Source organism: Garra rufa, chromosome 7 (assembly GCF_049309525.1).
Source record: "Garra rufa chromosome 7, GarRuf1.0, whole genome shotgun sequence".
Classification (NCBI taxonomy): Eukaryota; Metazoa; Chordata; class Actinopteri; order Cypriniformes; family Cyprinidae; genus Garra; species Garra rufa.
This window is the reverse complement of record NC_133367.1, coordinates 32,388,183-32,403,404: the sequence shown is the minus strand read 5'-3', so window position 1 is coordinate 32,403,404 and position 15,222 is coordinate 32,388,183.

Here is a 15,222-nt window from a genome sequence, read left to right as displayed (position 1 = left end):
ATATATATATATATATATATATATATATATATATATATATATATATATATATATATATACTGATTTTTTTTTTATTAAACAAAAGGTTAATAAAATGGTTTCCTTATTTTACTATGATTTTTTAAATAAATCCTGCACACATTTTCAGAAAAATAACGTAATTAAATGTTTATTACATGCAATTTAATGTGGGTTAATGCAATACATTTTTCCATCTTAAGTAATCCATTTTTAAAATATATAAGGAAAATTATGATTTGAAATATATATATATATATATATATATATATATATATATATATATTTTTTTTTTTATAATGACAGTAATAGGGTTGGCATTTTTAGTTAAATTTAACATTTTAAGACCTGTCATAAAAACAAACAAAATCATTCTTTGGAGAAAAAAAAAAAAAAAAAAAAAGCAGAGCAAAAGTATTCATTTCTTTTGTAAATAAATAAATAAATAAATAAATAAATAAAACTTCTTACAGATTATGAATAAGGAAAGGTAGATATAAAAAAGCAGTGAAAGCATCAAGAGCAGAATACTTCTCAGGGGTAATTGAACAAAATGGTTTTAGTTAAAATCATAAACACTACAATAAAACCAGAGTACCGTGCTGGCCCTGATCCATCAGCAGACACGTGTGAAATGTTTTTGATGTTTTTCACTCAAAAAATTGATGATATAAGGTTGTCAATTACACCATCTAAATATGACAAAATCGCTGCAGTAACACGTGTCTTATAATTTGTTTCAGTTGAAGCAAGTTACACTCTTAGTTATTAAGGACATTGTCACACACTTAAAACCTACATCCTCGTCATGTGATGCCCCCCCCCCCACCCCCACCCAAACTACGTGCTACACTGTAAAAAGTTTCGACTTAAAAACTTAAGTTCATCAGCTGCCTTAAAATGTTAAGTTGAAACTGGTGAAAACTTTTATAGTGTAAGCTTATGGATACTATTGGACCAAGCATTCTCTCTATTATAAATTGCAGTCTGACTAGTGGCTGTGTCCCATCAAGTCTTAAACATGCTGTTGTCCAGCCCCTCCTGAAAAAGTCTGGTCTAGACCCAGCAGACCTAAATAATTATCGGCTAATATCTAAGTTACCATTCTTATCTAAAATTTTAAAGAAGATTGTTCTTGGCCAGCTCAATTCCTTTTTAACAAAAAATGAAATCCTTGATACATTTCAATCTGGTTTCAGAACATGCCATAGCACTGAATCAGCTCTTCTTAAAGGGGTCATCGGATGCCCATTTTCCACAAGTTCATATGATTCTTTAGGGTCTTAATGAAAAGTCTCTAATATACTTTGGTTAAAATATCTCAATAGTAGTTTAAAAAACACCCTTTTACCTTGTCAAAATCAGCTCTGCAAAATTTCAGCTCATTTTAAGACATGGCCCCTTTAAATGCCACCGAGCTCTACTCGCCCCGCCCCTCTCTGGGATTATGTTTACTTTAGCCGCATTTAGCTGCGTTTAGCTGCATTTAGCCACGTTTATTGGCGAAACCTGCCAACAAGCACATTATTAAGAAAGGCCATTTGCAAAGATGCATAAAAAACCCTTATACTCACTTCGGCTGTGGGTGCAGCAGCATCAGGAACGATTTGCGCGAAGATAGATGAATATGTACTGTAGATCGGGATTGGCGCATTCCATTTAAAAACGAAAGGAACGTTAAACCTCTGCGTCTTTAGCGGCTCAGATGTCGGTAGTAAATGGCTACTGCTATCTTCATTATTACATCCAACAACAGAACACCTGCACTTGAGTCGACAGTGAGGATCGCATTAGACTGTTTCAGCTCGGTGAGGGCGGAGCTAAGGTAAAACACTCATGTCAATCAAATTAGTATTTCCTCACAACGACAAGAAGCTAACAATGAACTGGTTTTAAAGCAACACTAAGTAACTTTTCCCTCAACGCTCCCTCTACAGGTTGGAAGCGGAATTGTCCATTACCGCTGTCGTAAATAATTTAGCCTACCGTCGCGTCACATGCACGTTATTTGGAGGCTATCCAGGACCGGCTTTGGAAATAACGATGTCCAGTGACAAGGTAGAGTATGTTGTATGACTTTATAAAAGTATGAAAACCTTTTGTGAAGCCTGCCGTAAAGCAAGTCGCATTTGTAGTCTCATTTGAACTACAAAACCGCGACCCAACGACCCAAACTTACATAGTGCTGTTATGGCGGATAGAGCGATAAAGCGAATACGAAAGTGGCGTTTCACCCTGTTATGAGTTGATGAACCACTGACACAGTTCGGAAACATTATTTTAAGGTAAAAACAACTCTTTAGTGTTGACAATTCCGCTTCCAACCTGTAGAGGGAGCGTTGAGGGAAAAATTACTTAGTGTTGCTTTAAAAAGGGGATATTACATTTAAAGATTAAAAAAAAAAACACTGGGTGGATTTTTGTTATTGTAGGGTGTAGGTGTAAGATTTGAGAGACAAATTAAGGCAGTTGTAAAGAGTAGTTTCTTTCAACTGCGAAATATTGCTAAACTCAAATCTGTCTTATCTTTCAGTGACCTGGAGAAAGTAATTCATGCTTTTATATCCTCACGCCTTGATTATTGCAATGCTTTATACCTGGGATTAAGTCAGTCTTCACTCTCTCATCTCCCGTGGGTACAAAATGCTGCAGCAAGGCTGCTGACGAACACAAGAAAGAGGGATCATTTATCCCCTATCCTGGCCTCTCTACACTGGCTACCTGTTCACTGCAGAATAAAATATAAGGTGCTTTTGTATACTTTTAAGGTCTTACATGGACTGGCACCAAAATATACTTCTGAACTTATGAATTTTCATGTGATTAAATGTTTATTAAATGCTATTTTATCTGATTTAATGCGATACATTGTGTCATCTTAAGATAAAGAGATGATATTTTTTGGTTAAATGTAACATTTCAAGTCCTGTCATTTAAAAAAAAAAGCTTTTGAAAAAGTATTAAGTGAAAAAGAGTAAAAGTATTAATTTCTTTTTCTCTCTCTCTCTCTCAAACACACACACACACACACACACACACACACACACACACACACACACACACACACACACACACACACACACACACACACACACACACACACACACACACACACACACACACACACACACACACACACACACACACACACTACAATACATAAGATTACAAATTATGAAATATTAGCTACATTTAAAAGATTTTTTATTACATAAAATCTTAATAATATGAATTCCTTGTTTTAGTATGATTTTGTTAAATACAATCCTGCGCACATTTTCAGAAGAAAAATGATAAATAATCAATTGTTAATATATTAGGAAAACTACAACAGTAATAGGGTTGGCATTTTTAGTTAAATATAACATTTTAAGACCTGTCATAAAAACCACAAGTCTTTTTTGGAAAAGCTAAATAAAAGTATTAATTTCTTTCCAAAAATAAAAAAGCTACATTAAAAGTTACGTTACTATTAGCTACATTGAAAGAAAGTATGGATTCTATTACATAAAATCTTAATAGAATGGGTGTCTTGTTGTAGTGTGATTTTTAAAATAAAATTCACACATTGTCAGAAAAAAATGTGATTAAATGTTTATTAAATTCAATTTAATGTCAGTTAATTTAATACACTGTGCCATCCTAAGATAATCAATTTTGAATATATATTAGGAAAATTATGATTTGAAGATGGCATTTTTAGTTAAATTTAACATTAAGTCCTGTCATAAAAACATTTTTGGAAAAGCTGAGCAAATGCATTCATTTCTTTCAGAAATGTAATCACATTAAAAAATAAATCCTTAAACTTTATTAGTAGTGTATTTTAGTAGTGTATAAGCAATTCCCATTGCTTTTCTTAATATAGAAAACACTGATAATAAACATATCTAATATATTCCTCTTATTTTTAGGTATTCCACTTCTGAAATAAAAGATTTTGAGCTCAGCTCTTCAATTCCACTGTATAAACTCTTTAGCAACAATCTGAAAGCTGTACCACAGAACGAAGCTTCTATTCAAATATATTACACTCAGTGTGGTGCAGTTAGACAGTACCACCACTAGATGGATACCTGCATCTGTTATCCAACAGCAAAACATACACTAAGCACAGACAACAACAAAAAGGCTCACCAAAAGCCTTTTTTACAACTAATATCGACACTAGACCAGTGTGGGGATAGATAGCAGCTTACAAGCGGTGGAAACAACAAGCCCGATATCAATTGTGATGTTTACTTAAGTTTGTTTTCGTTGTTCTGCCAGTTTCAAGGGAGCCATTTCCAGTGATGAAATTGAACCGCCCTCCTTGAGGAATTCATTAGAATGAGAGGAAATAGTCCCCTTGCCGACGTCTCTCCTGGAGGGAATACGCCGGTCGTGGACCCTGGGGCACGAGCGCGACACGCTGCCAGCTAATAAAGCTCAGGGCTAAGTGGAGACAGTCGCTAAAAGAATACAAATAAACACGAGTGGGCGACGCTTTAGGGGAATGATTGGCATGTGCAATTAAAATGACTCAAAATATTAAGTTTTATAGTTTAAGTACGCTATATGGGCCATTCTACAGAGTTGCAAATGTTTTACAAACAATTTGTAAGTATGCAAATTGTATAATATCCAAGGTACACATTTCTAGTAATTGTGCAGTTAATTTTTATATTGTATTTTCAGAAAGTTATGGAATATTTGTCCTCTCCCCAAATGTGTCATAATTATAAGGGTTATATTGAACTATTAAGATTTTGCTTAGATCTACATTGTAAATATGTATGTTTTGTTATTTTATTCAAATAATTCAGAAGGTGATTAAATAACAATTACATTTTTAACAATATTTTAAGTGTAATTTATGAGATTTGTTGTATTTTTAATTACATTTTTCCTTGTAAAAGGGAAAAAAGTTGACCATACTGATTTCAAACTTAAGGATTCATTAATCTTAGGATATATTGAACCAAACACTATCATAACATCTTAGTTGATAATTCAGTATACTTTGTCATTACTGAAACATGGGATGTTTTGTCAAAAATAATGACTGCACATTTTCAGTAGTGACAGTAATGTCCAAATCACATTACTGAATTTTTACTTGCATACTTAAACACTGCTAAAACATACCAAAATACAAAAAAATAAATTGCATAACATTACTAAAATTTAGTTTATTTTCCCCTAAACAAAAGATTATTTGTTCCCTTTCATCACTACCGAAACAATGATATGTTTTGGTCATGACTGCACCAAATGTTTCGGTTGTGACTGTTTTTTAGGTGTTATTACCGAAACAGTCACTACCGAAACATTTGGTGGCTTTTTTTTTTTTTTTGGGGTGTTATTCCATAAAATTGTCACTACCGAAATAAAGATGTCACTACTGAAATGTCACCAAATGTTTCGGTTGTGACTGTTTTTTAGGTGTTATTACCGAAACAGTCACTACCGAAACATTTGGTGGCTTTTTTTTTTTTTTTGGGTGTTATTCCATAAAATTGTCACTACCGAAATAAAGATGTCACTACTGAAATGTCACCAAACGTTTCGGTCGTGACTGTTTCGGTAGCCAAACAAACATGTCACTATTGAAACAATAAAGACATGTTTCAGTCGTGACTGTTATGCCATAAAATTGTCACTAATGAAACAAACTAAAAAAAAAACTAAGATTTCACAACCGAAAAAATTATGAAATGTTTCAGTCGTGACAGTTTTATGGGATAAACAAAACAAAAAAAACACTACTGAAACAGTGATGACATGTTTTGGCCGTGACTGTTACGGTGGTGACCATTTTATGGGATAAACAAAAAAACAAACAAAAAAAAACACTTTTTTTTGGGTGTTATTCCATAAATATTTCACTACCGAAACAGTCATGACCAAAACATGTTATCATTGTTTCGGTAGTGACATCTTTGCTTTTTTTAGTTTGTTATCCCATAAAATTGTCACTACTGAAACATTTGGTAGCATTTCGGTAGTGACATCTTTGTTTTTTGGGTGTTATTCCATAAAATTGTCACTAACGAAACGAAGATGTCACTACTGAAATGCCACCAAACGTTTCGGTCATGACTGTTTCAGCAGTGACAATTTTATTAGAAAACAAACTAAAAAACAAACTTGTCACTATCGTAACTGTTTTGGTAGCGACAATTTTATGGGATAAACTAAAAAAAAACCTGAAGATGTCACTACCGAAACAATGATGACATGTTTCGGACATGACTGTTTTGGTAATTAAAATTTTACGGAATAACATCCAAAAACCAAAGATGTCACTGCCGAAACGTCACCAGATGTTTCAGTCATGACTGTTTCGATAATTTTTTGGCATAACACCCAAAAAAACAAAGATGTCACTACCGAAACAATGATGAAATGTTTCAGTTGTGACTGTTTCAGTAGTGACAATTTAATGGGATAAACTAAAGAAAACAAAGATGTTACTACAGAAAAAATAATGACATGTTTCGGACAAGACTGTGACAACAGTGACAACACCAAAAAAAAAAAAAAAAGTCACTACCAAAACGCCACCAAATGTTCCGGTCATGATTGTTATGGTAGTGAAAAATTTATGGGTTAACACCCAAAAAACAAAGATGTCACTACCAAAACTGCATCAAATGTTTTGGTTGTGACTGTTTTTTAGGTGTTATTACTGAAACAGTCACTACCGAAACATTTGGTGGCATTTTTTTTGGGTGTTATTCCATAAAATTGTCACTACCGAATTAAAGATGTCACTACTGAAATGTCACCAAACGTTTCGGTCGTGACTGTTTCGGTAGCCAAACAAACATGTCACTATTGAAACAATAAAGACATGTTTCAGTCGTGACTGTTATGCCATAAAATTGTCACTAATGAAACAAACTAAAAAAAAAAACTAAGATTTCACTACCGAAAAAATTATGAAATGTTTCAGTCGTGACTGTTTCAGTAGTGACAATTTAATGGGATAAACTAAAGAAAACAAAGATGTCACTACCAAAACAATGATATGTTTTGGTCAAGACTGTTTCAGTAGTGGCAATTTTATGGAATAACCCCCCCCCCCCCAAAAAAAAAACAAAAAACAAAGATATCACTACCGAAACATTTTGGTTGTGCCTGTTATGGTAGTACAATATAAGAAATAAACCCCCCCCCCCCCCCCCCAAAAAAAACAAAGATATCATTACCGAAACATTTTTGTCTTGACTGTTATGGTAGTAAAATATTTACGAAATAACTCCCCCCCCAAAAAAACAAAGATATCACTCCCGAAACATTTTGGTTGTGACTGTTATGGTGGTGAAATATTTATGAAATAACACCCCCCATTTGGTGATGTTTTGGTAGTGGAACATTTACAAAATAACACCCCCAAAAAATTAAGGTATCACCACCGAAACACCACCAAATATTTTGATAGTGACTGTTTCAGTAGTGAAATATTTACAAAATAACACCCCCCCCAAAAAAACAAAGATATCACTCCCGAAACATTTTGGTTGTGACTGTTATGGTGGTGAAATATTTACGAAATAACATCCCCCCACCACCAAAAAAAAAAAAAAAAAAAAAGAAGATATCACTACCGAAACGTCACCAAATGTTTTGGTAGTGACTGTTTCGACAGTGAAATATTTACGAAAAAACATACCAAAAAACCCTCAAACATGTCACTACGAAACATCACCAAATGTTTCGGTAGTGGAACATTTACAAAATAACACCCCAAAAAAATGAAGGTATCACTGCCGAAACACCACCAAATGTTTTGATAGTGACTGTTTTGGTAGCAACAATTTTATGGGATAACAAGCTAAAAAAAAAACCATAGATGTCACCACCGAAACAATGATGACATGCTTTAGTCGTGACAGTTTCGGTAACAATTTTATGACATAAAACCCAAAAAATAAAGTTTTTGTGACATGTTTCGGTCGTGACTGCTTAAGTAGTGACAATTTTATGGGATCACAAACTAGAAAACAAAGATGTCACTATCGAAACGTCACCAAATGTTTTGGTCTTGACTGTTTCGGTACAAACAATTTTAAGGGATAACAAACTAAAACAGTGAACAGTGGTACATATAAAAAATAAATGATACTTTTAAAAACAAAAATGTTCAAATTTAAGGGGTTAGGGTTCGGGACAGCCACCTCCCAATTGAAAGTACCAAATAAATGATCATTTACATATATTAAGCTTACTGATATTTTATATATGATTGTGGGTTTCAATAGAAAATAGAAGGATCTTAATAAACATCTAAGATTTGAATACTTAAATGTAAATAAATATATATATATATATATATATATATATATATATATATATATATACACATACATACATACACACACACACACACACACACACACACAATATACATCGATTCACACAATATACATAGTCGATTCAGACTGTAAATAATCACAACACCAGAGTAAAAGGTTTAAGTAATTTAATTGCATTTATTTTTTCATTTCAATTAGCATATAAAGAATTAATGTGCATCTTGAATGTTAAACATGTTCAAATAAACCGTCAAAAAAGACAAATAAATAAAAAGTTGCCTTTCCTTCCCCTCCCAAATGATTTGGGTGAAAGTATACAGAGTACAGTCTGGCAGACAGTGAGCGTCCGATTCATGTGTGCTTCAGATTCCAGATCTCGCTGGAACAGGCCTTGTCAAGATAAATACATACTATTATCGATAAGGCAACAAGCATAATCTGTTATCGTGTTAACAAAAGACGAAAGAAAAAGGTGATTACTGAACAAACAAAACAAAAACAAACAAAAAAAACTGTAAAAAGAAAAAGGTAAACACTAAAAATGCTCTTGACTAAAGTTACAAAAAACATACCATTTTATACTTGGTACTATCACAGCAAATCATACTGTCTGCAAAAAGGTGCTGCGAAATAGCTGCTGTCGGTATAGTATAACTTCATACGCTTGTGTAACTCATATTAGACCGAGTCTGCCAAAGATCACAAGCCACGTTCTGGAAAGCAGCATAGGAGCACAGAGATTACAGTCCGGAAGAGGTCAAAACGTTTCGGCGAACGTAGCGGAATCGAACGGACTTGCATTGTAAAAAGTCATTTGTAAACGTACCTCTTTCAGCATGTTGCATGATGTAATTGATGCCAATTCGCTATAAAAACACACTTTGGTTTACAGGAAGAAAGGCACTATTTTTGCGTTTTCTGAAGTACAGAACAAGGCACTGTGAAGGATGTGTGAATATTTATAAGTTGCTGCATTGCAAGTGAGGCCTTTGCATTAATCATTTATTAAAGTTCAAGTATCAGCCGTACCAGGTGCGGATACTGGGGATAATCTCCGACAGACAAAACGGACTTCATCCTGAATGCGATATCAGGCGAACGCAAACATATTGTTGTGATCTATGATTTATTTAACACAGAAGTATTGCAATAAATAGGTGTGGGAAGGACGGACAGGAAATACTTGGATTGAAGGCATGTTTTTATGGAGTCGCGAGCATAAAATGCTGAGGTTACGAATATGGACTAGTTATTCAGCCCACGGAAATGGCGACAAATACCACTATGATATCATGCTCTTTTAATAGAACGACAAACCTATGAAATTTCGAGTCACTTTTTAGGGTGAATTTTAACTCTCTTTTTATAGAGATGTTTTTCTCGTAAGCTTTTGCTGTATAAAAGTTCTTGGATTGATGCTGTGGGAGTTTCAGATTTACATTTCATGCTGACGACAGAAAAAGAAATTAATGTCTATATGCAATCATCACATCGGACAGAGTAAAAATCAAGTCAAACCAGTTTACAACACTGCTTATTTTTCCTTTTTTTCTTCTTAGGAGTGCTATGTGTAAAGGTCAACGGTCGTTTTTGTTTTTAAGGCCTTGCTTATGTTGTGTTTTGTACTAGAAGATGCCAGGTTGCGTTAGGATGGAGCAAGACAAGCTTTAAATGACATTTGTGGGTCAGACAAAGGTCTTAAAAAGTAGAAGCAAGAGGAATCGGGTAGCAGACTCAGTTTGCGATCGTCAAGGCGTGCATGTGTTTGGCGATGCCGTATACGTAGGTGATGTCGGGCCTTTTCTCTGGGTCGGGGTTGATGCACATATCTACCAGTTTTCTCAGCTTGAGGGGGGACAAGAAAAAGATAAAAAGACAAAACGTTAATTTCTAATAAAGATTCATGACACAGAGCTCCACATTTAAACAAAAAAAGTTGACTAATTACAGGATTGCTTTGCTTTTTCAAAAGTTTATGGGGTCATCCTGATTAAATTTGAGCCATATACACTACCAGTCAAAAGTTTTTGAACATGAGTTATGTTTTTAAAGAAGACGCTTCTGCTCACCAAGCCTGCATTTATTTGATCAAAAGTACAGTGAAACACAGTACAATTTTGAAATATTTTTACCATTTAAAATAACTGCTTTCCATTTGAATACTTTTTAAAGTGTAATTTATTCCTGTGATTTCAAAGCTGAATTTTTAGCATCATGACTTTTGTCACATAATCCCTCAGAAATCATTGTATTATTCTGATTTGCTGCTCAAAAACGAACATTTTTATTATTATTATGCTGAAAACAGCTGAGTAGAGGTTTCTCAGGTTTCTTTGATGAAAGTTCAGAATTATCTGAAATAGAAATATTTTGTAACATTATAAATGTCTGTATCATCACTTTAGAGCAATTTAAAGCATCCTTGCTACATAAAAGTATTAATTTCAATAATTTCTTTCCCAACCAGGAAAAAAAAAAAATATTTGAATGGTATAGTGCATAATGTTACACAAGCTTTTTAGTTCAGATAAATGCTGATATTTGGATCTTCCTATTCATCAAAGAATCCTAAAAAATGTACTCAACTGTTTTAAATATTGATTATAATAATAAAAATGTTTTCTTGAACAGCAAATCAGCATATTAGTATGATTTCCAAAGGATCATGTGACAGTGAAGTCTGAAGTAATGATACTACAAATTCAGCTTTGAAATCACAGGAATAAATTACATTTTAAAATATATTCAAATAGAAAGCATTTATTTGAAATAGTAAAAATATTTCACAATATTACTGCTTTTGCCATATTTTGGATCAAATAAATGCAGGCTTGGTGAGCAAAAGAGACTTCTTCAAAAAACATTAAAAATCGTAGTGTTCAAAAACTTTTGACTGGTGTATAGTGTATATAAAATATTTAGTGTATATATTATGTACACTTTTCAATAAGGTTCCATTTGTTATCTATATTTAATACATGAACTAACAATGAGCATTTCTTACACTGTTTATTAATATTTGTTAATGTTAGTAAAAAACAACAACAACTCTTCATTGTTAGACCATGTTAGCTAAGGTCCATTTAAATTAACATTAACTTTTAACAATGTATGAATAAATGTTGGACTCAACATTAATTATGATTAATAAATGGTTGTTTAAAAACTAATGTGGTTAACTAATGTTACAAATGGTACCTTATTGAAAATATACCTACATATTGTACCACTATATACCTACATATTGTATACAAATATACCTACATATTGTACCACTACCAGTCAAAAGTTTTTGAACATGAGTTATGTTTTTAAGACGCTTCTGCTCACCAAGCCTGCATTTATTTGATCAAAAGTACAGTGAAAACAGTACAATTTTGAAATATTTTTACCATTTAAAATAACTGCTTTCCATTTGAATACTTTTTAAAGTGTAATTTATTCCTATATTTATTATTTATATATAAATATATAAATAAATATATATATAAAATACATGAATGTCCACAAAGTTTTCTGGACTGTTACTAATGTGACCAATTTTTTTTTTCCATTTTAAAAATATACATACCACAATAAAATAGAATAGTAATAATGAAAAACATACTGTATAAACATATTAAAATATAATTGTCATCAGATCTACAACCGTTTTAGTTGAAGTCTGGCACCCCGTGTTAGTCATTGGGTTAGTACAAACAAGATGATTGACAAAAATGGCAAGCGTTTCAGAGCTCAGTGAACAGGAGAGCCGAGGGATAGGCTTTAAGCAATGTAACTTCCAGCAAGAAGCCCTCTGGCCCTGCGAATGTTTAATTCTCCGCTACAAACATTCTAGACCAAAAAAATAAAAATAAAAATAATAATACACAAACACACAGAGTCCCCGCAAGTCAGGGACGGGATTGTGAGTCGTGATTCTGCACTGAGAAATAAACTGAGCCCAGACAAGCAGCAGCAGCAGCAGCATCATTAAAAGTGGGGGGAAAAGAGGAAAAAAAAAAAAAGCGGAAGGAAAGAAGATGCCCCTGTGTCGGATCGCCATGGCAACCGCCTCTCTTGCTGGGGCCTGGCTGCTGTTGCATGGCGCGGCGTCTCCTAATCAGCCCGGCATGTGAAATGCAAATGCAGACAGTCTGAGAATTAGTGGAGAAGAAATGGGGGGCGGCGGCAGTTGGGGCGAGTAAGGATGCAGATATGTAAAATATTCATGCTTTTGCACGAGAGAAATGCGGGGGGTTCGATGGTCGCCGTTTTTTTTCTCCCCCGTTTTAAGGGGGGCTGTCTGTCAGGTGAGATACAAGGAGACGGTAAATGACACACCAAAGATGAACGGCTGACACTTTTTTGCCTTTCGCCTTCAGGAGCATTGTTTACATGTAGACAGGGAGGGAGGCAGGCCTTCCTGCAGCACTGGAAAGCTGAAGGAAGTGCTGAATGGAGGATGAGTCGTGCCGGGCTCGTAAATAATAATAATGGCAGCTTTGGTCGGACGTGCCGGATCTATCGCAGGATTTCGAAGGTACTCCGATGGCTGACATCAGAGAGTGACAGCACGTTATGAGGAAAGACCGCCAGTGCTGGAAATTCACAAGCTGATGGTCTACTTGATGGACTAGTATGAACTTGCTGCTCGCAAGCATACGAACTACAAGTTAGATGCTGCTAACTAGTTTTTGTAAAAAAAAAAAAAAAGTCATTTTGTCATTATTTACTCACTCTTGTTGTTCCAAAAAAAAAAGGTCTCAGTGTTTTTGTATATGTACATTCATTTTTGCAATAAAAGACTTTCAATAAGCCTAATTCCACCCCAGGAACTAGTGAGTTTAGACTAGGGTTGGGCGATGTCGACCAATTTGGCATCGTACGATGTCTGACGTGAAATATCGCGGTGGACGATGGCATCGTCCGCGGGGGGGCGGGGAGAGGGCGGTAGTGCGGGATGGTTGTTGTTAAATAATTAATTCATAACGAATTAATTAATTGTAGCCTACCGTTTCGACCAGTGCTTAATTTGAGCCGGATTTTTAAAGATCCGGCATTAACAAGTGCATTAGATCGTGACAGTGCGTGCGTGCATACGAGACAGAGCAAGCGCGGGTTTATGTAGATGTATTTGGAGGATGTGTGTTGGTCCTTAACATATTTTCGTCCAGTCAGCTTTAAGTTCAAAATCGCTCTCATTGATTGCTTACTGCTTAACCCACTCTCTCCAAATGCATTTAAGGAGCAGCGGAATGTTTAGAGAGAAAGTGTAATATCAGAAATAATACCAAATCAAGCGAAATATTATTATGTGTTAACATTATAAACACTATAAACATAGCTATAAGTTAGTTACCCCGACTCCAAAATGAATCATCTAAATGTAACGGTATTCTGAACAGAACATGAATGAAACAAAATATATAAAGTTAAGAAACCAAAACAAAGCGAAACTAAAAATAGCAGGCGTTGGGCTCACGTACCCTTGTAATTCGGCACAAATCCAAGTGTTTCCATTTTCACGATGCATTTGAATGATAAACTGTTATTTATAATGTATAGGCTTTGTATTGTACGTTTGTATTTCGATGGGAAAAAAAAATATTCTCTTGTTTTTTGTTCCAAGCTCGGTTCGTTATGGTAAACCCATGAAAAAGACGTATTTGGTGTAGTTTATTTAATCTAATTTAATTAAAATTATTTAGATTTTTTTTCTGCTGTTTTTGTATGCCTCATTTATTAATGTAAACGAACTAGTTCATGTAATTCGTTTGGAGTTCACTGTAATTTGTATTGTGATCGCTAACAACTTCCTTGTTATTATTTCCTCATAATAATAATAATAAAATAAGTAAAGATGCGGAAATTGAAAGCATGCATTTCATCTGGCTATATAGTGTGATTCAGTGTGTGTTTTTGCGAGCGGGTTGCTGCTGCGGCGGGGCGGGGCGGAGGATCGCGATGCTGGCTCAGCATCGTGATGTCCATCGGCCATCGGCGATGGATGATGGCATCGTCTATCGACCCAACTCTAGTTTAGACATTTATTAATTTCACATATGTAATGCGATCTAGGAAAACCCAATACATGGCGAAATTGGACCTTTTTTTAGCTTTTGATACGGTATGAAAGCTCCTTGCAAAACTGTTTTTTTATTTTGTCCATAGCTTGAACGTAACAAAAGTTATGGCTATCTGAAATATTTTCAGGAATGTAATTTTGAGAAAAACAGGTTTAAAGTGAGACTGGTTTTACTTTCACTTCACAGCTTTAACAACAGCCAGTGTTTCCCCTAGGTTTACCGGTAGCCAACGGTACTTTTTTTTTTTTGGTACTTTAGCCTACTTTCTGTGTAAAAACAAAAACATTTATTTTAGTGAACAAATAAGTCCAAAACTCTACATTTCAACATTCGGAACAATAGAGCTCTACCATTTTTTTCAGAAATTCTTGTGTTTTTATATTTTTCTGATAATCAAATGAAGGTGCAAATGTTGGGGGCGTAACTATTAATGATCGCGACTATTACGTCATAGTCTGTGTTATGTTGGAATTGGCCTCTTTTTCAGTGGTCTTTTGCAAACACCAGATTTATATAAGGAGGAAACGATGGTGTTTGAGACTCACGGTATGTCATGTCCATGTACACAACAGTTATTATTCAACTATGCCAAGCTAAATACAGTTTTCCATTCTATTGCACCTTTAAACTTTTATTTATTTTTAATCAAATGAAAATTAAACCCTTTTATTTTGGGCAAACAGAGGTTTACTGTTAGCTACATAAAAAAAAAAAAAGAAAAGAAAAAATGTTTGAATATTCAGTTTAAAAAGTTAAGAATAATTTAGTATTTTCTCTACAATTAAGTAATTTTTTTATTATCATTTAATTGTTTTATTTAAATTAGCCAGAAACAG